Here is a 25,238-nt window from a genome sequence, read left to right on the forward strand (position 1 = left end):
TATTGCAGCTACAAGCAAGCACAATAAAATATGTTTCAGTGTTCTCTCCAGGCAGACAGAAGAACAACCCACTCAAGGAGAGAGATGGGCCTTGCACCTGTGCCTGCGAATCCACAGCTGCAGTGCTGGGAGCAAACGCAAGTGAAGGGAACAGATACAGAGCAACAAGGCTTACTGGTGACCTGATCCAACTTGTGAGCCTATGTTCTGTTCATATTATCTACCCTTGCTTCTCCCCATAACATGAGAGATGTAACTGTTGATAATGTAAAGCCCAAGGCACAAATATGTAAAAATGACATAGAACAAAATATCCTACACGGTCAAGCTCTCCAGTCTGCCATTTGAAGTTGATTTACCTGATGCAGCTCCCCAATGAATTCCCGTGGGGGAATTCTGGCTGCACCGCATCAGCTACAGCAATACATTTTTATCCGACATTGCATCATCCGGAAATATCCATGGTTCATCTATTTTCATCGTTGTCCTCTCCTGGATCATAAAAAACATGAGTGTCTTCAAAGTTTTCTAGATACAGATTGGTTTGAACTAAGGCACAGAGAAGGTCAGCTACGAGAAAAATGTTGTGTAGAGAAGGCAGTGGGATCTGTGCTTCCTCCTAAAATCTGGGAGCTTCCTGCCTTTGCAACAAGAACTTTCCTGATGGCCCATAGCAGGCATAATGCTAATAGATCCTATATTTCTTCTCATGGCTCTCTCTGCCATTTCCTTGCTAAATGAGTGAAAAACATCTTCTGTGATATAATCTACCAGGGGGAAGGACACACACTTCATAAGAAGAGTCTGTGTGTGATGAAAGATAGCCAGGTCTCATAGTCATCACCATTAATCTAATCTGTCAGGGTAGTGTGTCAGTTCAAATTTGGAAACATGTCTCAAACAAAACCTCTTCCCACCACCATTTCCTCCTCTTGCACCCAGCCACAGCCACCACTGTCTTTACAGACTGCTGTTTTGAATCCTCCCAGAACTGCTTCATACAACATATTGTCCATTTCTAACCAGAATGGCATTGTCAGTATAGAAAGTCTTTTGCACAGTTAATTTGAATGATCTTTTCTTTCTCAAGATTCATCCCAGTGTTCTTGGCATGATGCCCTCCATGAGCTGCCCATCTTATTCCCCTGACCTCGTGGCCCACAAGTTCTTACCTTGATGGGTTCATGCCAGCTATGCTTGATCTTTCTTCTCGTGGAATGGGACAATACTGTTTCATCTCAAAACTCACAGATATTCCATTTTTTGGCTAGAGTGACTCTTTATGATTGTGTAACAGGTAATTATCAGCCTAAGGAAGTAGAACAAATATTCTTTTCCCTTTGGCTTTCTTTTTGCACCATCGAACCCCATATGTCATCTTCTTTTCTGGTCCCCAAACATACTGAACCTTCTGGTGATCTAGACTCTTTGCCTTTCCTGTCTATACTTCTTGAATTATGTTCTCTGGAGCTAGATGTCTGGAGCACTGCTTTCCTTCATGTCTTTGCTCAAATACCATTTTCTGAAGAAGGCATAGTAGGCTATATTTCCCACTAATGACCAATCTTTTACTCTTGCCTTCTCTAAACTTATTAAATTTTATTATTTGTCCTGACATGTTATGTTCACTTTCCTATCTTTTTACTAATTACAAATACTTATAAAAGTAAAAACTCTGTTTTTCATTCCTTCCTTTGGATACCAGGACATTTATGAAATAAAGCCCACTAAATGTTATTGAATGCATATGATGGGAGAATGCATTGAATGCCTTGTGAAGTGTGAAATAAATATACATATCTATTCAGTGGGATACAAATGGATTGATCCTACAAAGATGATGAAATTCAAACCCATGTCTACACTTTCAACCACAGTCTGAGCTCCTTGACATATGATGAGGACCCAATGGTTGTAACAACACACAGCAACAGACAAGAGGGGCTGAGGTAAACACTGATCCAGCTCTCATCAAACTTCAAACATGGAATTTGGTGACGCTCATTCTTTTCCATAGTTTTTTAAAACAGACTGAGGACTTCTAACTTTGTAGGTTCTATAAAGAACAAGACTCCAATCAGTGGATACTAGAACTTGCTAGTCTCAATTCACTTTCAAGAGAAATAACTTGTTGACTTAGAGAGATTTTAGAATGTTTTCAGATTGTTGAAGGGGTGACGGGATGTGGTTTTATAGTGCTTTCACCTAAGTATTTGCCTTTTATTGAAATCAAGCAAATGTGTTATTGTAGAAAACATCTCATGGCCAGCATTATCTCACCAGCTCTGTAAGAATAGGGAAGTCATCCATGACTGAGCTGCCTGTTTAGAGGAGAGCCTGCCAACATCATCACACACACACACAAACACACACACACACAACACACACTCCAAAGTTAATCATATAAGACAGAAATGTGTCTCTGAGTGGAACAGCTGTCTATAGAAGCATACACAATCCTATCTACAACTGTCCTCAAACTGCACTGGCTTTTCACAGTCATATATGCACATGTGTGCATACAAGAAAATGATAAAATAATCCATACAAAGAAAGAACAAAGAGATTGTTGTGTATACATGTATCACCAAATTACGTAAAACCCTCAACAAAGACTCCATTTTGTATCAGTATAGCCTCAAATCCTACTTGCATTCTGTTTTGGTTCTTCCCAGTAAATTCTATCTTCTTGGGTCTCTTTCACATCCATCTCCCATCCTTCATGTCCAAAGCACACACCCTCTTCACTAAATCTCCCACCATCTGCCATCTGCAGGATAAAATAGGCTGCTAACTAATTTTCTGGAATCCTTGCTGCCAGTTGTAGCCCAGCTAATCCATCACTTGCCCAGATGAGAAGTTTTTCTCATCATTTCTCTCTCCTGCACAAAATCTCACAATTTGTGGCTTCATATTATGGTGCTTGGGCATGAGCTTGCTGTATTGGTCAATTGGAATTTTATAAAACTATATAGTATGCATTTTCCATCTCTGGAAACCCTGCCTGTGTAGAAACTCTGAGAAGTACAAGTTACCAAAATCGTTAAGGGACTGGATGTTCTGCAGCATGGATGTCACCCTCATCTCCCAAAGGAGAGAAATCCTCATCCCTCATCTCCTCTTTCACACATCACTCTGTCTTCTTGACACATTGAATTACCCCAGCTTTTGGAGTTGTCCTATTAGCTAAGACTTTGTGTCTTTGTTGCATCTGTGTAAAAAGCTGTTTTTCTATTTGACTGTTCATTGAACACCTACATATATTTCTCTTGAAAACATATCTATAATGCCGCTGTGATCTCGAAAGAGAATTGACTGCTCCGCCCTTTCTGTTTCCATTTTATCCTTATGGGCTTCTTTCATTACTCCTAGGGTGCCTCTTTATTTTCTTAAAAGATTAGGAGTTCCTTGAATTCAGCGACAATATCTCACCTTTCTGGGCTTCCTGGTATCCAGTATTGTTCCTGGCACACAGACAGTGCTCAGTAAATATATGTGTTGATGAATAAATGTGAAATTAATGCCCTTTAAGGAATTTCTTCATTCTTTCCCGTCAGATTGAAGCTCTTGATAAATTTCAGACAACGTATTATTGAGAAAAATAAATCCTTAGCTTTACAACATGGCTCTGTGTACTCAGCATTCAATAGGTGGGGGACAGCTAAGGTTGGGGAACCTGTCAGATTCAGATTGCTGAACAACTCCCTCGGAGACTGATTCTGAACTTCTGTGGTGGGGCTCCAGAAAACTGCATTTGAGCAAATGGCTTTGGTGGTTCGCACGGAAACTGAAGAGAGTCACTGCTCAGGGCTGGTTCTTTGGTGAAATTAAAAATCACAAAGCTTGACATGTGCTTTAAGTGCTGTTGCCCAGCATCCCAGGGTCTACTGGTGTAAACTGATGTGTTTAGCCATGGCAAACACCACCTATGAGTTTCTGTGGATGTCAACACTGCTCAGAGCTCTCTAGTCAAAGTTGGGAGAAGAACACTTTTGATAAGATTCTAGTTGCTGACCACAGCAGAGGAAGTTATAAAACTCTTCAAGAGTGAATTACCCATTTCAGCACAATGCTCCAGGGAGTCATAAGGCAGTTTGTTGCTCAGAGTAGACAAGTTTCACCCTGGTCTTCCAAAGAAAGGAAGCTTGGGGCCAGGTCCTGGCATCTCAGTTTAGTCTGAAGCTTTCTCTATCCCTATAATCAATTTTTCGTGACCTTTGAAAGCAATAAATCTCAACAGAACAGATCTGCTGGGAGATCCTTTATGTTATTGTTAATCACAATAGGAAACTGCACAAGCTCAGCCTGTCCTGAGATTATCTTGGCCCTTCTGCTTCCAATCTTCACATAAAAACTAATCTAATCAAGCCAGGCACAGGAGAGAAGAAAGGCCCAGGAAGGCCTCTGGGAGGTGCCTGTGCATGAAGTAAGGTGAAGTGAGGTGAGGTGAGGTGAAGAGGTCTTCAACTGCTTGGCCACCTCATGACTTCTTTCAGGTCCAGTTAGGCCCAAGCTCTCTCAATGGGCTCTTCTCAGCCTGGGTTTAAAGGAAAAATGTTTGCACTTTCCCCAGTCCTCAAGAAATATCTGAGCTGCTTTCAACCCATTGGATCCTATGTAGCAGAGTTATACAGAAATGTGAGGACTTTGCTAGGGATGGATGAACACATCACCTTCCTTTAAGAGTATATACTTCTCATTTTTACTCAGATTTACACACACAGACACACACACACCAACACACAGACAGACAGACACATACACACACAGACACAGGCACACAGATACACACACACACACACACACACACACACACACACACACATACACACCACCAACACACACAAATTAGCTGCTATGTATGGAGCACACTTTATGCGCGATGCATTTATGGATTGAAATATATTTAGTATCCATGTTGTCACAAAAAAGAAAACAAAAATGTAGATGCTTTGGAAACCTTTTTATACTGGAGGAAATGCAGCCTACCAGAGAAATTGGTTGCGTAATTATAATGCTTTAGTTCATGCTAGCATGTGTCTGTTCGGGGAATAAAAAGACAATTGTGTGAAAGTCAGTAATACAAATAGCATCAAGTTTAGATTATAAAACAATGTTTGAGGGAAAGAAAAGAGCACATAAGAGGCATCATTTGAAATATTGTTAAATTCAGAAAAAGGGGGACCATGGTTAGAGCAGTCTCAGGACGTGTCTCCTTGGTTTGGCACTTGAAGAATGGACAGAGTCAGGTATGGTTTAGAGAAGAGTTAGTGGCATTAGAGATGGCAGAAATGATGGGTGGCACCAAACAAGTGGGACTCTGGGCCCGAGGGGTTGTTGGGTCTGCCAAGCAAGCACAGTTTGTAACCAAACAACTGTGGAGAAATCTACAGGAGCTACTGGGCCTACTTAGAAAGAAAGCTTTGGAGTTTGGGTTAAAATTCTTGCACTTTCTTTATAAAACTTGGAACTCTTCAAGATTTTCTTTTATCATTTTAATTTTATATACAGGGGTATTTTGCCCTCCTGTGCATGCTGATGGCAACAGGGGCCAGAAGACAGCATTGAGTCCTCTGGGACTGGAGTTACAAATGGTACCACCATGTGGGGACTGGGAAGTCAAACCCAGGTCCTTTAGACAAGAAGCACTTAATTGCTGAGACATCTCTCCCATACCCACTTCAAGGTTGTATTAATGAATTGCATTAGGCAATGCAATATCATTGAATAAAATATTGGAAATCTATTTAGAATGTCACTCGGAGAGAACATTCATGGATCGTAGGAGAGAAGAAACACGAGTGAGTGAAGATACAACTATAAGGATTAGCTTGTCTTTCCTTAGGCTCCAAAGAGGCCATTTGAATCTATCTTCTATTATTTATTTGGACATTACTACTAATAGCCATAATCTACTGAACACCAGCTACATAAAATATATGCTACAAATGATTCATTAATAATCCAGCTACTTAGAGAGTATTAAACCCTACCAATCATCATTTTATCATGAACCAGAGATGTAGCTAAATAATTTCATCTACTGTATTCATGATTTTAAGACATGATTCTCCTTTTTTTTACATTTGGAAAAACAAAGTTTTAAGTAACTGAATACCCATGGCCACAAAAGTGGCAACTGGTAGACTCATGTCTCTGGATTCCACAATCTATGAACCTAATAACTTAATCCATGTAGCAGTCTGCAAACAAGTCATCTTTCTGAGATGCAGGTGTCTCTTCTGTCAGATGTGGATGCTGAGCCTTCTCTTAAGACAACGTCCCCGAGTTTGCTTATTTGTTGATGAACTATTGATGGATATCTTGGCAAAAGAATCTCAAAATACTTCATAACCCTCTTTAAATACACAGTGACCTGAGATGTCAGGGGACAGTGGAACCTTACTTGAATTCTGAACGAATTACTTTCTGTGTTTACCAAGAGAAACTAGGCAAACAAAATGTTCTACCCAAGTTCTGAAGCCTTGCTTTCCCCAGGGGTTCAACAAAAAGAAGGGATTTTCGTCCTTTGCATTTGTTTTATTCTGAAATTTGAAAACAGGGCCATGGGCTCAAGGAAATTTGCTTTATAATTGTGGGTTTTAAAGTTTAGAAGAAGCACTTTTCTTCAGCTAAAATATAGGAAGAAAATAGGTAAGTGGTTTCTCGACTTAGTGGAGCACGTTGAAGTAGGCATCCTGTGTGGGTAATACTACCTTCTTAGTCAGATTACATTCATGTGAAGGCGGTAGCACAGGGTCAGGAAATGGCATAATCCTGGTATGGGGACTTGCCGCTGGGCCACCTTTTGTTAGAGAAAATACATTAAGAAAAGAAAGACACGTCAATCTGTCACCTTGTTGAGAATACCACCCACCATGTCTTCCCACTAGAACAGTGAACGTTGTTAGAATATTGAAGTCATTCTCACTTTATTTTGGAACTCAAAAGAAGAAATATGCTGGATGTAGAAAGAAGCACCATACAAGTAATACACACTAATCGGCAGGATGAGCAAAAGGCGTCTGTCCAGAGAAGAGGGAACACAGAGCTCTTTGAATTGTATATTAAAACTCGCTTCATGCTGTTTTCATTATTTAATTCTCACTCAATAAACAGTTAATATTTTACTGATTCTGGTGTTCCAAATTCAAGAATAGACATGTGGGGTGGGGCTAAACACTTTTCTTGTTTGCTGGTGTTATTTAAGAGTGCTATGGTTTCATATATAACAATCATGACCCTGACTTTCTCATTTACAGAATGTGAGTACTGAGGCCAGTTATGCCACAGGGCTGATGCGAGAACTAAATTAAGTAACCTGTGCTGACCCGTAGTCGTTGAGGCTGGCAGACAGTATGCTCAGTAAAGAATGACTGCCATTTCCAGTTAGGCAGAATGATAAACCACATTCAGAGACTTTAAGTCGTGTTTTCTTATCTTCCAAAGGGAATGCAGCACAAATATCATGAGGAACAGAAACTCAAAGAAAATGGAGATGATGAGAGCTTCCTGGCAGAGGCAATGGCCAAATGGAAGGTAAGTGTGCTTTTTAGACAAGTAGATTCGTGTGCAAAAATATAAACAAAGTTCCAGGTCTTTTTAGGCCATGACAGCACTTCTCTTAAGCTAGAGCCCTGGGGTGTAGAGTGTGAAGAAAATATTGGGGACAAATGATGGTCTTTGGTATCCCTTGACTCTTGCTGTGGTTTGGAATGTGTTCCTCTAAAATTCAGCCCTGAAATCCCCTCTGCAAGGTGATGATAACAGAACGTAGAGTCTTTGGTAAAGCATTAGGTCATGAGGGATTCATTATTACTAACATCTTATAAGGATCTGGAAAGAACTAGTGATGTTCTTGTGCCTTCCTGCTGCCCACTCCGTAAGAACATTTCAATTATGAGTCATGGTAGAAGCAAACAGTAATTCTCACTACACACCAAACTGACTGACCACTTGGCCTTGGCCTTCTGAGCGTTCAGAACTGTAAGGAGTAAATATCTACTCACATCTATAAGCTATAAACTTCCCAGTCTATTCCGCCCTGCTGTAAGAACATGAATTGGTTAAGGTAGTCCTTCAATCAATGCAGTTAGGTACATAGAATGTGACAAGTACTACCTGAAGAATATAGAACGAAGGAGGAGGAGCTTCTGACTGAGGAGCCATTTACAAAGTACTCCTGCCCAGAACAGAAGTCTTAAATTATGGGACAGAAAAGCTGTGCATCGCCCCTGTTTCTGTCTCAGACTGTCACTCCAATAAAGTTAATTGACCTTTCTGAGGATTAATTTCCTCCTCTGTGGACTAAAAAGGATAATCCTTATATGGTTATCTCACTTGAGAGCAAGAATAAAAGCTGAGTGCATCAGAGAAATAAGGATGAGGAGAGAGACCTGTATTGCAGCTGTGATGTGTGAGGGTCTGTGAGAAAATGAGAATGATGCTGATGCTGGTGATAACAATGGTTGTGGTGACAGGAAAACCAGAGAATGTCATGCCAATATGGCAAATGCAATGAAAACAATAAGGATCATTGTGGTGTCTGATCGGGACTCATTTAGTCATTCAACAAGCACTGGTCTTCTATTGGACACTGGCTCAGCACTTCAGATATAGGATTGAGCAAACCAGAATGCACTTGCCTTGCTTTCATTGCAGGGGAAAAAATCATAAACGCAAGAGTGGTCAAATAATTATGATTTCTTAAGAAACAAAGAAAGAAGAAGAGTGAAGAGCTAGTGGTGATGACCCTGGTGACAGTCAAAATATCTCTGCAAAGTTTTAGAAACAGATTTGGCTAGTGGAGTCGTGGATCTTAAAGGAGAGTCTATCACAACCACTTTACCAAACCACCATAATTCCTAACTACATCCTAGTTTTCCTTATACCAACCCCTCATCAAGGAGTCTTCTCTTTTCAATGGGCAGAAACCATTGCAGAAAACCCCAAGTGTTGTGGTTTGCCCTGAAGTTATCTGTATTTTGATGCTAATTCCACTGCCCCAAGGACAGCTGCCTAATCAGTACTCAGGAATCAGGTGACTTCACCAGAACCTTCTCCCCATTGAATTTGTAAAGTACAGGAGAGGGGCAGGTACAGGAGGGAAGGAGGCCAGTCATTGGAGGAGAAGGAAGGATGGGCGGGAGAGAAGTTTGAAGGAAGAGGAGGAGACTAGAACAGAAAGGAAGAGACAGACCGAAGGGAGAGAAGGAGAGGGAGAGGGAGAGGGAGAGGGAGAGGGAGAGGGAGAGGGAGAGGGAGAGGGAGAGGGAGAGGGAGAGGGAGAGGGAGAGGGAGAGGGAGAGGGAGAGGGAGAGGGAGAGGGAGAGGGAGAGGGAGAGAGAGAGAGAGAGAGAGAGAGAGAGAGAGAGAAAAAGAGAAAGAGAAAGAGAGAAGTGCCATGGCAGGACGATGGAGGCTGTCATTAAGATTCCGCTCTGTGTATTTACAGGTTATTATTAATGTTCCTAAGGGATGGATGGTACTGGGCTTTGTATGTTTTGGTGGGCAATTATATCTTATCAATTGGGTCAAAGATTATTGTGTTGTGTGTTCTTTTATGTGACGGTTTGAGTGTAGGAAAGTATGTGGCGGCAGGAGACACTGTGCCGCCAAGGAGTTGGGACGTATTCCTGCCAAGATATCTAGCAGGTATCTTGGGGCACTGTGGTGCAGGACCTAACGAGGTAAAAGACAGCTATACTTTTTTTTATATTTATATTTTTATAACAACACCCAAGTAATCAAAAGTCAGAATTGTGCAGAGCCTAGTCCCACTGAATACCTCTACAAGAAAAGTCCCCCAGCACCTGAGGCTCAGGGAACCTTGTAGAAGAGGAGACAAGATTCTATGAGCCAGAGGATCAGAGGGTTTGCTCTGAGACTGAGTCTCCTAGTAATGTCAGAAGCTACACCCATAAAGTCTCATTATCATGACACAATCTGAACAAAGACAGCAAAATAGACCTGCAAAGCAGACAAGGGGAAAGCACACGAGGCCTCAACCCTACACAAGGAAGGACAGGCCATTAAGCAATGCTGAGAGGTGGAACAATAATTTTCCCTAAGGAGGAGTGAACCAACTGGTTACTCAATGTTAAACAATCAGCCCTGAAACGTCATACACACAAGTAACATCATACAGAGCAGATTATATTTAGAAATATGCATGCATGTAGAAACAAGAAATAAAAAAAGAACCCATGATTTTGAAACAGAGCAAGAAGAGTTATGTGTGGATTTGGAGGGAGGGGAGAGAAAGGGGAAAATGATGTAACTATATTATATTCTCAAAACTAAAAAGAATAATGTTAAAAAACTGATATACTCAGTCAGGGTGACAGGTTCTGACAGGTTCTGACTTCACTTTGATATTCTAGGTTTGTTGCTGTAGGAGGTATATGATAGGAGGTATATGATAGGAGGTGTATGATATTATGACTTTTGTGCGGGCTACAGCTGGGTGCAAGCTGGTCAAGATAGAAGAAAAGACTATTTGGTTGGAATTTCATAAGATTCATTCTGAGCCCCAAATGACCAAACAGTCCAGAAATAGACTCTTATTATGTCTTTCATAAACAAACAAACAAAGAAAACAAAACCAAACAAACAAACAAAACTCCAAATAAACCAGGCTTTTGAAACTTGTGCTGTGTTTCCAAGGACTTCTGTGCAAGTTTCAGAGGAGCCTGGCATATTTTGCAGGTTAGCAACATCAATTTTCCCGGTAAGAAATAATAACATGGTCCTAATTGACTTTGGCTTGAAGTTTGTGTTTTTGTCCTACAGGATACAAAGTTGAGGGTAGGTGGAGAAAGGCCATTAAACTCCTGGGTTCTTTCTGCCTAGACAAAGAACACAAATGACTTCACCCATCTTGTGTTGGCAGCTAGTATACAAGTCAATTTGGGCAAACCCTGAAGTAAATATCTAAACATCTCAGGAGCTGAGAAAGACCAGCTAGGGGCCAGCAGGGAGGCCTGGATACAATTAGCACACTCTGCAAAGTGTTTAAATTTGCTGTAAGTAAAAGAAAAAGCCACAGGGGCCTTTGGAAGATCACCAGAAGCAGGGGCTGTTGTATTCATGGTTTTGTTTCTCATCCTTTAGGGCCATGCTTAGCAACTAAATCAGCAAACATTTAGATGATCAAATTTAGGACAGAATGAAAGGGAATATGAGTGCACAAACAGGAGCAGAAATTAACATAGTGATGCGGGACAGAAGAGAAAGGAACAGGTGTGGACCTCAGCCAGGCTGTGTGCTGCCAGCTGAGAGACCCTGGGCAGAGCACTGGCCTTGAGCTGCGGCTCCTTTATCTGTGAAATGAAGATAATGAACACATTGACATTAAAGAACAACAGCAATGGTGAAGTCCTTCATGGTTTACAGAAGCCCTAAAGAAGTGGCTGGTGTCCCGGTGCGCTCTACAAATGGTGAGCACTAAGCCATCTTAGTTCCCACTCTCGCCATTAGTGTGGAGAGAAGATGCCATTCCTCAGGGATAGGGCAGTAAGTCATGTTTTCATCGAATGCTAATCACATCATCACTTAGAGAAGCCTTGGCCCTGTTGTTTCCATTTCACTATACTCCAAACAGAAACCAATATGCACACATTTATCAATTACCTAACAGGCTTAAGGTCTTAGTTGCTATGGGTGCCACACACACAAATATAAAACATGGGTTCATTCTCCAGGGCTTTTCATATTTAAAAAAGTAGACACATACAAAACAAACAAGGGCTGGAGAGGTGGCTCTGTGGTTGAGAGGGTTACTAAATGGCTGTATGTGTATATTAAAAGCTGTAAACACTTGTAATGTCATGGGGGTAAAGGGTGAAGACAGGAAGATCACCAGGGTTTGCTGACAAGTCAGCCTAGGGCCAAAGTGGTCAAGATCAAGGAGAGAAGGTGAAGATTGATGAAGCAGAGCCCACAGGGTCCTCCTCTGATATATACATACATCCGCACATGTACATAATATATATATGTGTGTGTGTGTGTGTGTGTGTGTGTGTGTGTGTGTGTGTATAATCCCTACATACATACATTCTCAAATGTACATATACATATGTAAAACCCTATGTACATCCTCAGATGTATGTATACATACACATAGCTGTACATACATACATCCTCAGATGTACATGTATATACATACAGCCCTACATACATATATCCTCAGACATACATATATATACATACATATAGCTCCATACATACACCACAATATGCACCCTACTCTTAACTATATGGACATGTACACATACAATAAATTTAAAAAATAAATAAGCAAAAGGGAAATGAATCAATTAGAAAGAAACAAGAAACATTAATAAACCAAAGAGATGTTTCTATACAATAGTCAGACATCTTGAGGGGTACAAAGAACATATGAGTATGGATTTAAATGGAGTCAACTCTTACTAAGAATAAGATTAAAAAGAGAGAGAGCCCTTAAAAGGTCAGCATGGCTAAAGGTATTTTGAAAGTACATTGAAGCACTCGATGAAATTGCAATTTCTTGGAAGTTATAAATAATCAAAGTTGACCCGGAAGTAGTCTGATGTTGACAATAACCAAGGATTTCCCTTTTCCAGTTCATCCAGTGTTGGATGGCACACTGCTGTGTTGAGTGAGAACAGCTGACTAACTGTTCACTCCACAAGAGTCACAGAGACTGGGTCTTTTAGGGAAAGAAGGACTAAGAAGACCAAGGAGGATCCTGAGGCGCATGTGCATGAACACGTACACACGCACGCATGCACACACGCACACACACACACGTTACCTAAGCACTTAGCAGTTGCTGGGTGGAGGCGAGCCCTTGGCACCATGACTTCTTGTAGACTGCCCATGCTCTTATAAGTAAACCCCCTGGCTGTTGCTTCTGTACATGATGCAATAAAGACCTGTGTTCACCAGGCTACACTTGGATGGAATTGTTTGTGGTCTCTCTGCCTGTATCAGCTAGAAAGATTCCTTAGACAAGTCATAAAACATAAACCAATGTCTGTAGTGTCAGATGAACTTTACTCATGAGCCCTACCTGCAGTGGGAAATGCCTATGCTATTCCAGCGATTCTGTGAAAACACTGAAAGTTTTCTAATTTGATTTTGAAGCTCACATAACCCTGAAAGTAAGTGTAACACCAAAAGTCAAATATGCTATGGATATTACTGCTGAATCCAGTAATAAATTCAATTTGCTTGGCTTTCCTGGCATCTGACCAGCCCAACTGATTCCGTCACCACAACTTTGGGGACCAGTGAGATAATAAGGGGCACAGACCAAGAAGCAAGGTTTATGGAGCGAGAAGATGGGTTAGGAACCTCATCCCTCTACCTTATCTAGCTGGAAGATTCAAGACAAGTAAGCCACAGTAAACCCATTAGCAGGAAGCAAACATCCACACATAACTATTATTGCTCTAACCAATTAAAAAACATATTAGAAGAAATTCCAAATGAAAACATGAAATATCTGAGAAAATGAAGAATTTTTGGAACCTGTGCAAGAAAGACTATAAGCTTTTCAAGGGGAATGGAAGGATGCCTGATACGTGGAAATTTACCTTGGGTTCCTTAGTAAGAAGAGTAAATATTAGTATGTAAATTTTACCAAGAAAATCAGTTAGTTTTAAGGCATTTCTGTCAAAACCCAAATATGATTGTTTTGAAATAAGAAAATGATTATAATTTAGACTGGGAAAAAGACTAAAATTTAAAATATGCTAGAAAACTATGAATGGCAAGGTATCATATGATTCAATGATTTTAACATTGTATTTAAATTTTATTACATCGGTCTATAAGTATTCAGCATCTTAGAGACAGAGGATGTTTCAAATACCTGGAAATGTATGAGATGAACGCAATAATTAAAGATGTCACTAGCTTGAGGGGGACAATCGCTTCTGTATCCTCTCTGTGATCTCTAGGTTCTGAACTTTGATAATACACATGTATTGTTCTTATTGGAACAAAGTTGGTATCATTTTAAAACTACTTACTGGATGCAAAGAGAGGTGCAAGGCAGTTCAACTGCACAAAGAAGCAAGTGGGTCACATAAATATTAGCTTTGTAATCTCCCAGTTTTCTTGAGTCAATGAAGCCAGCACCAAGTCAGAACAACTGTTTATGAGGAGAGAGAGGAGCAAGGGAGAGAAGAGAGGGAGGGAGGAAGGGAGAGAGGAAGGGAGAGAGGGGAGAGAGAGAGAGAGAGAGAGAGAGAGAGAGAGAGAGAGAGAGAGAGAGAGAGAGAGAGAGTCTGGTTGAGAAAGAATGTTGTGCTTGAGGCAAAACACAGTAGTCATGAAGTGAAGAACTAACTCCTGGGAACTGTTCACCATAGCAACAGCTAACTTGAAGGTGGACTAAGGAATGTACTTGGGCTCTAGAGATGCCTGCCAGTCAATTATGCAGTAATGCTCTATTTGAAAGGTCTTGAATCTGGTGGCAGGCTAGATTGGCCTTTTTTCTTTTCTGTGATAAAAAGGACTTTGTAATTCTTCAGGGACCGAAGACTCTGACATCTACAGGCTCCTGTCAGTGTTTCAGTGTTGGTCCTTTAAGTAACCACAAAATAAAAATAGACAAATAGGAGTTTATGGTTTTTTCATTTTTTTTAATTTTATTTTAGCTTTTTTTTTATAGTCTAGACTTTATCCCCCTCCTGGTCCAGCATCTGACCATTCCACATCCCATACCTCCCTCCTGCCACCCCCACCCCTGTCTCCACGAGGATGTTCCCACCCCACCACCCCACACCCCACCAGATTTCCTGACATCCTAGAGCCTCCAGTCTTTTAAGGGTTAGGTGCATCTTCTGTGACTGAACCCAAACCTGGAAGTCCTCTGCTGTGTATGTGTTGGGGGCCTCATACCAGCTGGTGTATGCTACCTGGTCGGTGACCCAGAGTCTGAGAGATCTCGGGGATACAGGTTAGTTGAGATTGCTCGTCCTCCTACAGGATCGACTTCCTCCTCAGCTTCTTCCAGCTTTCCCCTTCTTCAACCACAGGGGTCAGCAGCTTCTGTCCATTGACTGGGTGTAAGTATCTGCACCTGACTCAGCTGCTTGTTGGGTCTTTCAGAGGGCAGTCATAATAGGTTCCTTTTTGTGAGCACTTCATAGCCTCAGTAATAGTGTCAGGCCTTGGGGCCTCCCCTTGAGCTGTATTCCAATTTGGGCCTGTCACTGGACCTCCTTTTCCTCAGGCTCTTCTCCAATTTTGTCCCTGCAGTTCTTTCAGACAGGAACAATTATGGGTCAGAGTTTTTGACTGTGGGATGGCAACCCCATTCCTCATTTGATGCCCTCTTTTTCTGCTGAAGGTGGGCTCTACCGGTTCCTTCTCTCCACTGTAGGCCATTTCACCCCCCCCCCCAGCCTCTGGTACATTCTAGAGGGTCCCTCTACCTCCTACCTCCCAAGATTGCCTATTTCCATTCTTTCTGCTGGCCCTCAGGGCTTCAGTCCTGTTCCCCTTACATAATACCTGATCATGTTTGCCTCTTCCTCTCCCTGTCCCCTTTCCCACGAAGGTCCCTCCCTCCCTCCCCCGCTCCTCAATTGCTTTCTTCTCCCTAACAAGTAGGATTGAGGCATCCTCACCTGGCCCCTTTTGCTTGTTAACCTTTTTGTATTGTTACAGTTTTGGCTAAAAAAAAGGACACCATACATGTCCTTTTGGGTCTGAGTTACCTCACTCAGGATGATATTTTCTAGTTCCATCCATTTGCCTGCAAAATTCAGGATGTCCTTGTTCTTGATAGCTGAGTAGTATTCCATTGTGTAAATGAACCCCATTTTTCTGGATCCATTCTCTGTCATGGGACATCTGGGTTGCTTTTAGCTCCTGGCTATCACGAATAAGGCTGCTTGGAACATAGAGGAGCATGTTCCTCTGTGGCATGGTGGGGCATCTTCTGGGTATATGCCTACGAGTGGTATAGCTGGATCTTCAGGTAGAGCTATTTCCAATTTTCTAAGGAGTCTCCAGATTGATTTCCAGAGTGGTTGTACCAGCTTGCAATCCTTCCAGCAATGGAGGAGTGTTCCTCTTTCTCCACATCCTTGCCAACATGTGCTGTCACCTGAGGTTTAGATCTTAGCTATTCTGATTGGTGTGAGGTGGAATTTCAGAGTTGTTTTGATTTGCATTTCCCTGATCACTAAGGACTTGGAACATTTCTTTAAGTGCTTCTCATCCATTTGAGATCCCTCTGTTGTGAATTCTCTGTTTAGTTCTATACCCCATTTCTTTTAATTGGGTTGTTGGGTTTTTGTTTTTGTTTTTGTTTTGTTTTGTTTTTGTTTTTGTTTTTTTTTTGGTGCTTAGCTTCTTGAGTTCTTTGTATATTTTGGGTAATAGCCATCTATCAGATGTGGGGTTAGTGAAGATATTTTTCTAATCTGCAGGTTGCCAATTTGTCCTATTGGCTATACCCTTTGCCTTACAGAAGCTTTCCAGTTTCGTGAGGTCCCATTTATCAATTCTGGATCTTAGAGTCTGAGCCATTGGAGTTCTGTTTAGGAAATTGTACAGACAAATTGTCACCTGCAACCCTGGTTATAAGATCATGTGATCTAAGTCTGAGTGGTAAGATCAGAAAGCAACATTAAAGAATGAATTTAATTAATAACAAATCTAATAAAAAAGAGCAGACTTGCTGTGCAAAATTTAAAAACTAATTCTCAGTCTTTTTCCAACCAGATTAGTACACTAAGCCTGCTTAAATGGACATCTGATGACAAATATTATTTTATTCTATAATTCTATAATTTTCAAAAATATCTACATGCAATAAGAATGGACATCTTACTAACTATAACCATAAGTATAGCATAAAGTGACCATACAATTAGTTTAGTTATACCTAGTCAATGGTATTATTTTAGTACTTTCTTAGTACTATATTTAGTTTTCTCTCTCTCTCTCTCTCTCTCTCTCTCTCTCTCTCCATATATATATATATGTATATATATATGTATTACAAAACCATTATAAAGCAATATGATGTATTATATTATATATATAAAGCCAAACAAAACAAAACAAAACTCAACTCTAACAGATGCAAATAATATGCAAACCATTCGGCCAAATAGATGGTCAACAATGAAAATATGCATCCGCATGGAAGATAATTTTTAAGGTATTCGTGCTGAAAGTATAGTGGGTTTGATGTGTAAAAGACCTAGAAGGCAGAGTATGTCTCTAGAGCCGTGTCCCTGACTGACTGAGGATGTCACTGTAGTCATGTCCCTGACTAAAGATGTCACTGGAGTCAGGTCACAGACAGCCTCTTCCCAATGTTTTAGTATGCGCTTAATGCAAAGCCCTGACGTTTTGACCATGACTTGATACTTCTTCTGAGAAGCATTGTTTTTATCAAAAGCGGGCAGCTTTGCTGATTCCCCTTATAAACCTGTGTACCATCCCCTAGAAGGTAAAAAAATCTTCTTTGAGAACATCCTTGGCCAATTTGAACCAAGACATATCTATCCGTGTTCTGGTTGAATTTCCTCCCACGTTCTTGGTGTCATCTATTGAATCAGGACTAGTGACCTTCCATTAACTCAGCCTGGACTGTTTTGATGAGAAGAGATTATCAATTTGGCATCTCTTTCTGGAGCACCACAGCTGGGCAACCAGTGCTCTGTCCCCTTTGCATTGAAGCGCCACCTAACTTCCATTTCTTTTTTATTTTTCCATCTTCAGTTTAGCCTGCTTACCCTGATTTATCTCACTGCTAAAGGCTCATAGACAATGTGCAATCAAAATCCCAGAGAGTAATTTATTTTCACTAAATAAACCTGTGTCAACTAATTTCTGACTCCCATTAGCATCATACCAACTTCTTTTGTTTTTAATTTCAGTGAAGTGACCCCTCTGGAGAATTTAGGCTGGGTAGAAAAAAAACAACAACAAACAAACAAAAACAAACAAAGCCACCTCAATCCATGAAACCTGCAGCTGAATGGCTCAGAGTCTCCATATAAGGAGTGCGTATAAATAGGAGTGGTCTGTGGGTATGAATAGGCACAAAGAAGACGTGGAAATCGGAAATGACTCCCTTAAGAATTTCTTAGCTAAGACCAGTAAAAAGCAGAATATTTTAGGTCCAGTAGTCCGTGTGATCCCTAGTAGGGAAGTTGAGGCAGGAGGGTTGTAATTTCAGGACGACCTGGGCAACATAGTAGACCCTCTCTTAAACTGCAGAAGGATGAAGAACGAGGAAGGCTGAGAGAACATCTCAGGAGCAAAGCTCTCACCTAAGCCCAGGGAGGGGAAAAGTGAAAGATACAGAGTCGTGAACTATAACTGTATGTAGACTTCCTTCTGGCATGACCGAGGGCCAAGCTAGATTCCTACCTGTCATTCTGATACCACAACCCTCCTCATCCCCATTTTTCTGCTCCTTTAATTACTACAGAATCTTTACCAGCTCCCTCCCCTTATTTCATGCTGTCCTGCTGGTAATAAAGACTCATGATGTTTTCAGACATGAGTAGTGATAAAGAACCCGCCTTTTTACTCTCACAAATTTAATATTGATTAAGATCAGAATTGCGAAGCACAGGTGGGGAGATCTTCAAACCAAACTAAAATCAGTTTAATGAAGATTTTGGAAATGTCCAATCCTACACTCTTAGAATTCTATCACCTGACATATTACTGTGGTTGATGTAAAGATGCTAAAGCTTGGTGAGAAATTGCACGGTTAATTGTAGACAGGTAGGCAGCTATCCCCCCGCCCCCCTGAATAACTTGACCGATCTCTACTTCAGTCTTCTTAACAGTGAAGGAAAAAAAATCAATTACCAATTTCAGAAACTGTGTACGGGTCGTCTTAAGGGACTACTACCGTCTTCATAAAAGCAAAGGCATCGCAATTTCTCTGTCCACGTTCTCTGTTCAAGCTCTGAAATTAGAAGTGGCATATTTAATTAGGAAACAGAAGGCACGATAACAAACCTGTCTCCCATGAATAATAGGACTTGCTGAACATCTTCACGATACACTGACTCAGGGAAAAGGAAAATTATGGACAGAGGTAATTGCTGTTCAGAACAAGAACAAATGAGCAACAAGATTGCCCCTGTCTGATGCAGACCAAGACATCAGTCGGCGGCATAAGAATAGGAAACCTCAGGAGAGCAATCGGCCTTGCTTTACTCGAAGGACAAATTCCTCAAAACTGGGGTGTTGGGGAGATAGCTCAGCGGGTAAAGCAATTGCCACACAGTCATGCATGTTCAGCTCCTCAGCACCCAGATAAGAGTGCAAAGCTAGATGTGTCGGGTCAAGCCTCAGGAGCCTAGTGCTGAGAGGGGAGACAAGTTGATCTGGGCTGAGTCCGTGTTCTGAAATACTGAGCTCCAGTTTCCTGTAAATGTCATACCTCAGAAATGAGGTGGAACGGACATGCTAATGTGGACCAGGAAAAAGTCAGAAGGCTCCACCCTACACAAAGAACTATAGGCAACTGAGGAATACAGAGAGCAGAAGAAAATGTTTTCCCCCAGGGAAGAGCCAGCAATTGGCTATCCACTAACAAATGGTCAGTCCTTAACCCACACATACAAGTAACATTCCACATACAGAGCAGGCTATATTTATGAATTCAGGAAATCTATATCTCTATATCATATCCGTAACAACAATTAATGACAAAAGAGGCCACGAACTTGAAAGTGTGCAAGGAGGGGAATGCGAAAATGTTTGGAGGGAGGAAAGGGTAGAAGGGATTTATATAATTACAATCTTAAAAAATAATTTTACAAAATGAAAAAGTAACGTGGCAAGTGTCAGAGGAAGACACAGATGGCAACCTCTAGGTCCCACACATACATGCACAGACACGTGTACCCATACATAAGTCTGCACATTAATATATGCCATTCACAAAACCAAAGTCTTGAAACTGGCAGAAGGAAGCCCTTTGATGAGGTAGACTGTGTATACTTCCTCAGAACACAGGAAGCAATTTCTATGCAATTGTAGACACAGAAATTCCACTCATTGTGGGTTCTAGGCTACACTTTACTATATAAACCCTACCTTTTATCATTTAAAAAAATCAGAATAACAAAAATGTCCCAATGGTTAGAATCCCAAATACCCAGAAAACTACCTTTGTCTCAGCTGCTGTGTTCCTCTGCTCTGTCTTTCCAATCAGCTTTATTGCTCAGGGACAGCACTCTGGTGAGTCAATTAAAGCCACACCTACTTTCTCAATGAGATGTTACTATTAAATATGAGCTAAAGACCTGGTTCTAGAGCACTCAGGAGTAAACTGATCCTCAACTTACAATTTAAGCATTGCACACTTTGGCTAGGTGGTGCCACCCTCTCAGACTAGTTATAGCTGTCCCTGAAACTTATCTCGACCTGAGTGCAAAGGCTCTTCAGGGGTGGCTTAATTCAACCGTGTCTTGCCAAAACTGTCCCCATTCCAGCTATTTAGGAGACTCTTGAAGGACTAAAATCCATGACAAATTCAGGACCTCAAAAATGCCATCATCCCATATATTATCCCATATATCTGCCTTGTAATACCCCGTTCTGTTTCTCAGAAACACAGAGGGTCAAGGATGCTCTTTGTTTGAGGTATGAATGCATTGTCTAGATTGTGCATTTGGCTTTCTGGAACCTCAAGTCTGAGTACCTTCCTGTTGCCCTTCCCAGCCATCAGCTTGCCCTTCTGCAGTGTGGAGATACTCTCTGTCTTCAGTATACCTTCCCAGGTAGACTCAGCATCTCTTTGAATTTGCTTGTGGAAATCAGAAATTATTATAAAAAAGTGTGTCATATAAATCTTCCAGATCTTTTTCTCTTTATAGATTGTTTTGTCATTTTGAATCCCTACACCTCAATGCAAATTTTAGGTCCGGCCTGTCAATTTCTTTAGAAAGCCTTTTGGAATTTTTTAGGGATTATGCTGAATTTGCAAATAAATTTGTGAAATATGGTCATCTTGAAGGTTTTACACTTTTGATATCGTCCACGAGCAGAGGATGTCTTCTGACTTACAAAGACTTTCTTTAATTTATTTCAGCAATTGTTTACTTGTCATTGTACAAATCTACCACTTATGTTGTTAAATTTCTTATTAAATATTTGTTTATCGTTCTTATACTGCAAATAGAATCGGTTGCATAATTGAATGTGGTTTCTGCCGCTAACGTGTACAGTGACTGGTGTGCTGGAAAGCTGCTGCATTTGAGCACCGGTTGCTTATCCTGCCCTGCTTTTCCTTCCTTTCCAGGATATAAGTCCGTATGATCTACAAATACAGGTAGCTCCTCTTTCATCCCAAACTGTGCAATTAATCTTTCTTGTCTAATTCCCTTGCCTAGAACCTCCAATGTATATGGAAGGACTGGAGAGGACATGTGTGTGGAATGGACAGGTGTGTGGAGTACACATGTGTGTGAAGTAGACAATGAACACGTGTGGAGTGGACATGTGTGTGGAATAGACATGTAAGTGGAGTGGACATGTGTGTAGAATAGACATGTGTGAAGTGGACAGGTGTGTGGAGTGAACTCGTGTGTAAACATGTAAGTGGAGTGGACATGTGTGTGGAGTAGACATGTAAGTAGAGCGGGCATGTATGTCTCATTTATGAGTTCAGATGAAGTCCTTTTTTGCCACAGAATAAAATGGCATATAGGGATTCTTCACATAGAAATGTATTTCCCCAACACCTCACTGGATAGTGTAGTTCTTACTTCCCTCCAAGGCCCAGTGACTTATTCTTCTGAGGTAGAGTTACTTCCCCTTTTCCTAGCTTGCAGCGATAGGAAAGGGAGTTTTCATTATGGCATTTCCATACAAGCCTATATACTGTAGAAAAGATTTAATCTCAATCAGGGTTTTTTTCTTTCTCTGCATTTGATGGTCCAGTTACTAGATAAAAGACACACAGTTTTTATTATTATACAAAGCCTTAATCAGCACTAAGGTATCTGCCTTATAAACTATTAGAATTTACTTCACCATCAATAACCCTGAGTTAGAACTTGCCTTGTCCCATCTGGGCAGCTCTTAACTCCAATAGGCCAGCCCTCGTGCCCATATTTTTATGACTCATGCCCATATTTTTATGACTCACCTAACCTATGGAATCTTCTCCTCTTCCAACACTCTCTCCTCCTTTTTGTTCTCCCCAAGCCCAGGAACTCCGACATCCACCTATCTCAATTCTGTCCAGTTAGTGAGATTCTCAATTCTGTCTGGCTAGTAAGATTCAATAGCAAAAACTATCCTCAACAATAAAAGAAATTCTGGGGGAATCACCATCCCTGACTTCAAGCAGTATTACAGAGCAATAGTCATAAAAACTGTATGGTATTGGTACAGAGACAGTCAGATAGATCAGTGGAACAGAATTGAAGACCCAGAAATGAATCCACACACATATGGTCACTTGATCTTTGACAAAGGATCCAATGCAAGAAAGACAGCATTTTTAGCAAATGGTGCTGGTTCAACTGGAGGTCAGCATGTAGAAGAATACAAATTGATCCATTCTTGTCAACATGTACAAAGCTTAAGTCCAAGTGGATCAAGGACCTCCACATCAAACCAGATGCACTCAAACTAATAGAAGAAAAAGTGGGGAAGAGTCTTGAACATATGGGCACTGGGGAAAATTTCCTGAACAAAATTCACACATTGGTGAATGGCTTATGCTCTAAGATCAGGAATTGACAAATGGGACCTCATAAAACTACAAAGCTTCTGTAAGGCAAAAGATACTGTCATTAGGACAAAACAGCAACCAACAGATTGGGAAAAGATCTTTACCAACCCTACAATTGATAGAGGGCTAATATCCAAAATGTACAAAGAACTCAAGAAGTAAGACTCCTGAGAGCCAAATAACCCTATTAAAAATTGGTTACAGAGCTAAACAAAACATTCTCAGCTGAGGAATATCGAATGGCTGTAAATCACCTAAAGAAATGTTCAACACCCTTAGTCATCAGGGAAATGCAGATCAAAACAACACCTCACACCAGTCAGAATGGCTAAGATAAAAAATCTCAGGTGACAGCAGATGTTGGTGAGGATGTGGAGAAAGAGGAACACTCCTCCATTGTTGGTGGGATTGCAAGCTGGTACAACCACTCTGGAAATCAGTATGGAGGTTCCTCAGAAAATTGGACATTGTACTGCGTGAGGACCCAGCTATACCTCTCCTGGGCATATACCCAAAAGATGCTCCAACATACAACAAAAACACATGCTCCACTATGTTCATAGCAGCCTTATTTATAATAACCAGAAGCTGGAAAGAACCCAGATGTCCTTCAACAGAGGAATTGGTTCAAAAATGTGGTACATGTACACAATGGAGTACTACTCAGCTATCAAAAACAATGACTTCATGAAATTCATAGGCAAGTGGAATGAATCAGAAAATATCATCCTGAGTGAGGTAACCCAATCACAGAAAAACACTTTTGGTAAGCACTTTTTGGTAAGTGGATATTAGCTCAAAAGTTCAAATTTCCCAAGATGCAATCCACAGACCACAGGAAGCTCAAGAAAAAGGATGACCAAAATGTGGATTCTCCAACTCTTTAAAAGGGGAACAAAAATATCCATAGGAGGGAATATGGAAGCAAATTTTAGAGCAGCGACTGAAGGAATGGCCATCCAGAGCCTGCTCCACATGTGGCATATATATATATATATATATATATATATATATGTATGTATATATATATGTATGTATATATATGTATGTATATATATATGTATGTATATATATGTATATGTATCAAAACTAGATAAGATTGATGAAGCTAAAAAATGCATGTGGAAAGGGACTGGATATAGATCTTTCCTGAGAGACACATCCAGAGGACATCAAATACAGAGGTCAATGCTAGCAGCAAACCACTGAACTGAGAACAGGACCCCCTTTGGAGGAATTAGAGGAAGGATTGAAAGAGCTCAAGGAACTTGCAACCCCATATGAACAACAATGTTAACCAACCAGAGCTTCCAGGGACTAAACTACTACCAAAAGACTATACATGGATTGACCCAGGGCTCCAACTGCATATGTAGCAGAGAATAGACTTCTTGGGGCACCAGTGGAAGAGGAAGCCCTTGGTTCTGCCAAGGTTGGAACCCCAGTGCAGGGGAATGTCGCGGGCGGGGGTGGGGGAGTGAGGGGGTGGATGCGGGAACGCCCACATGGCGGTTGGGGTGGGGATGGAGGCTTATGGACAGGAAATCAGGAAAGGGAATATCATTTGAAATGTAAGTAAAGAAATATATCTAATTTAAAAAAAGATTCAAACATCCTCACTTGGAACTTCCCTCTTCTTTAGCACTTTTGGGTCTGTGGGCATGTGCATAGGTATACTGTACTTTGTGGTTAATATACACTTATAAGTGCATACATAAGGAAGGGGAGGAGGGAGGGGGATGTTTGCTCGGATACCGGGAAAGGGAATAACACTCGAAATGTATATAAGAAATACAAAGAATAAAAAAAAAGTGAATACATACCATGTATGTACTTTTGCATCCAGGTTACCTCACTGAGGATGATATTTTATAGCTCCATTCATTTCCATGCGAAATTCATGATGTCCTTGTTTTTAATAGCTGAATAGTATTCCATTGTGCAAATGCACCACTACCAACTAACCAGTATACACGGGCTGGACCTGGGCTCTCTGCACGTATCCAGCACATGTGAAGCTCAGTCTTCATGTGGGTCCCCTAACAACTGCAGTGAGGGATATTCCTAAAGCTATCGCCTGTCTGTGGAATATGGTTCCCCAACTGGCCTGCCTTGTCTGACCTCAGTGGGAGAGGATGCGTCTCGCCTTGCAGAGACTTGAAGTACCAGGTTTGGAGGATATTCAGGGTGTCCTCACCCTCTCAGAGGAGAAGGGGAGAAGGGAGGAGTGGAAGGACTATGTGAGGAACTGGGAGGGGAGGACAATAATCAAGATGTAAAGTGAATAATTAATTAATTGTTTGCTCCTGCACTGATTGGACTTTCAATTTTAGACTCTGAGCTTTGAGAAGCCAATCTGGGACTTGCTCACCATGCGTCTTTCGTCTGACTGCTCTCTAGCAGTCTGTTTTTGGCTAATATACTCCTGAGTGAGCAGGTAAGGAGGATGCTATGTGGAACCCGGAGCCCAGGTAAGGACTAGCAGAATGCTTTAAGCTCTGCGGAAACACCATCT

At 41.1% G+C, this 25,238-nt stretch overlaps 1 long non-coding RNA gene across 6 annotated transcripts in view; it reads right to left on the bottom strand.

Annotated features, from left to right (window-relative positions):
- Positions 1–25,238, bottom strand: part of LOC148007933 (uncharacterized) — a 258,830-nt gene that overhangs the window by 224,895 nt on the left and 8,697 nt on the right. For all 6 annotated transcript variants that reach the window (XR_015648240.1, XR_015648249.1, XR_015648250.1 and 3 more), the window contains one exon: positions 18,838–18,937. This is a non-coding gene — a long non-coding RNA (uncharacterized LOC148007933). Of the gene's footprint in view, positions 1–18,837; positions 18,938–25,238 lie in introns of those variants that run through there.

The sequence above is a fragment of the Rattus norvegicus genome, chromosome 1, assembly GCF_021556685.1.
Source record: "Rattus norvegicus strain SHRSP/BbbUtx chromosome 1, alternate assembly SHRSP_T2T, whole genome shotgun sequence".
NCBI classification, from domain to species: Eukaryota; Metazoa; Chordata; class Mammalia; order Rodentia; family Muridae; genus Rattus; species Rattus norvegicus.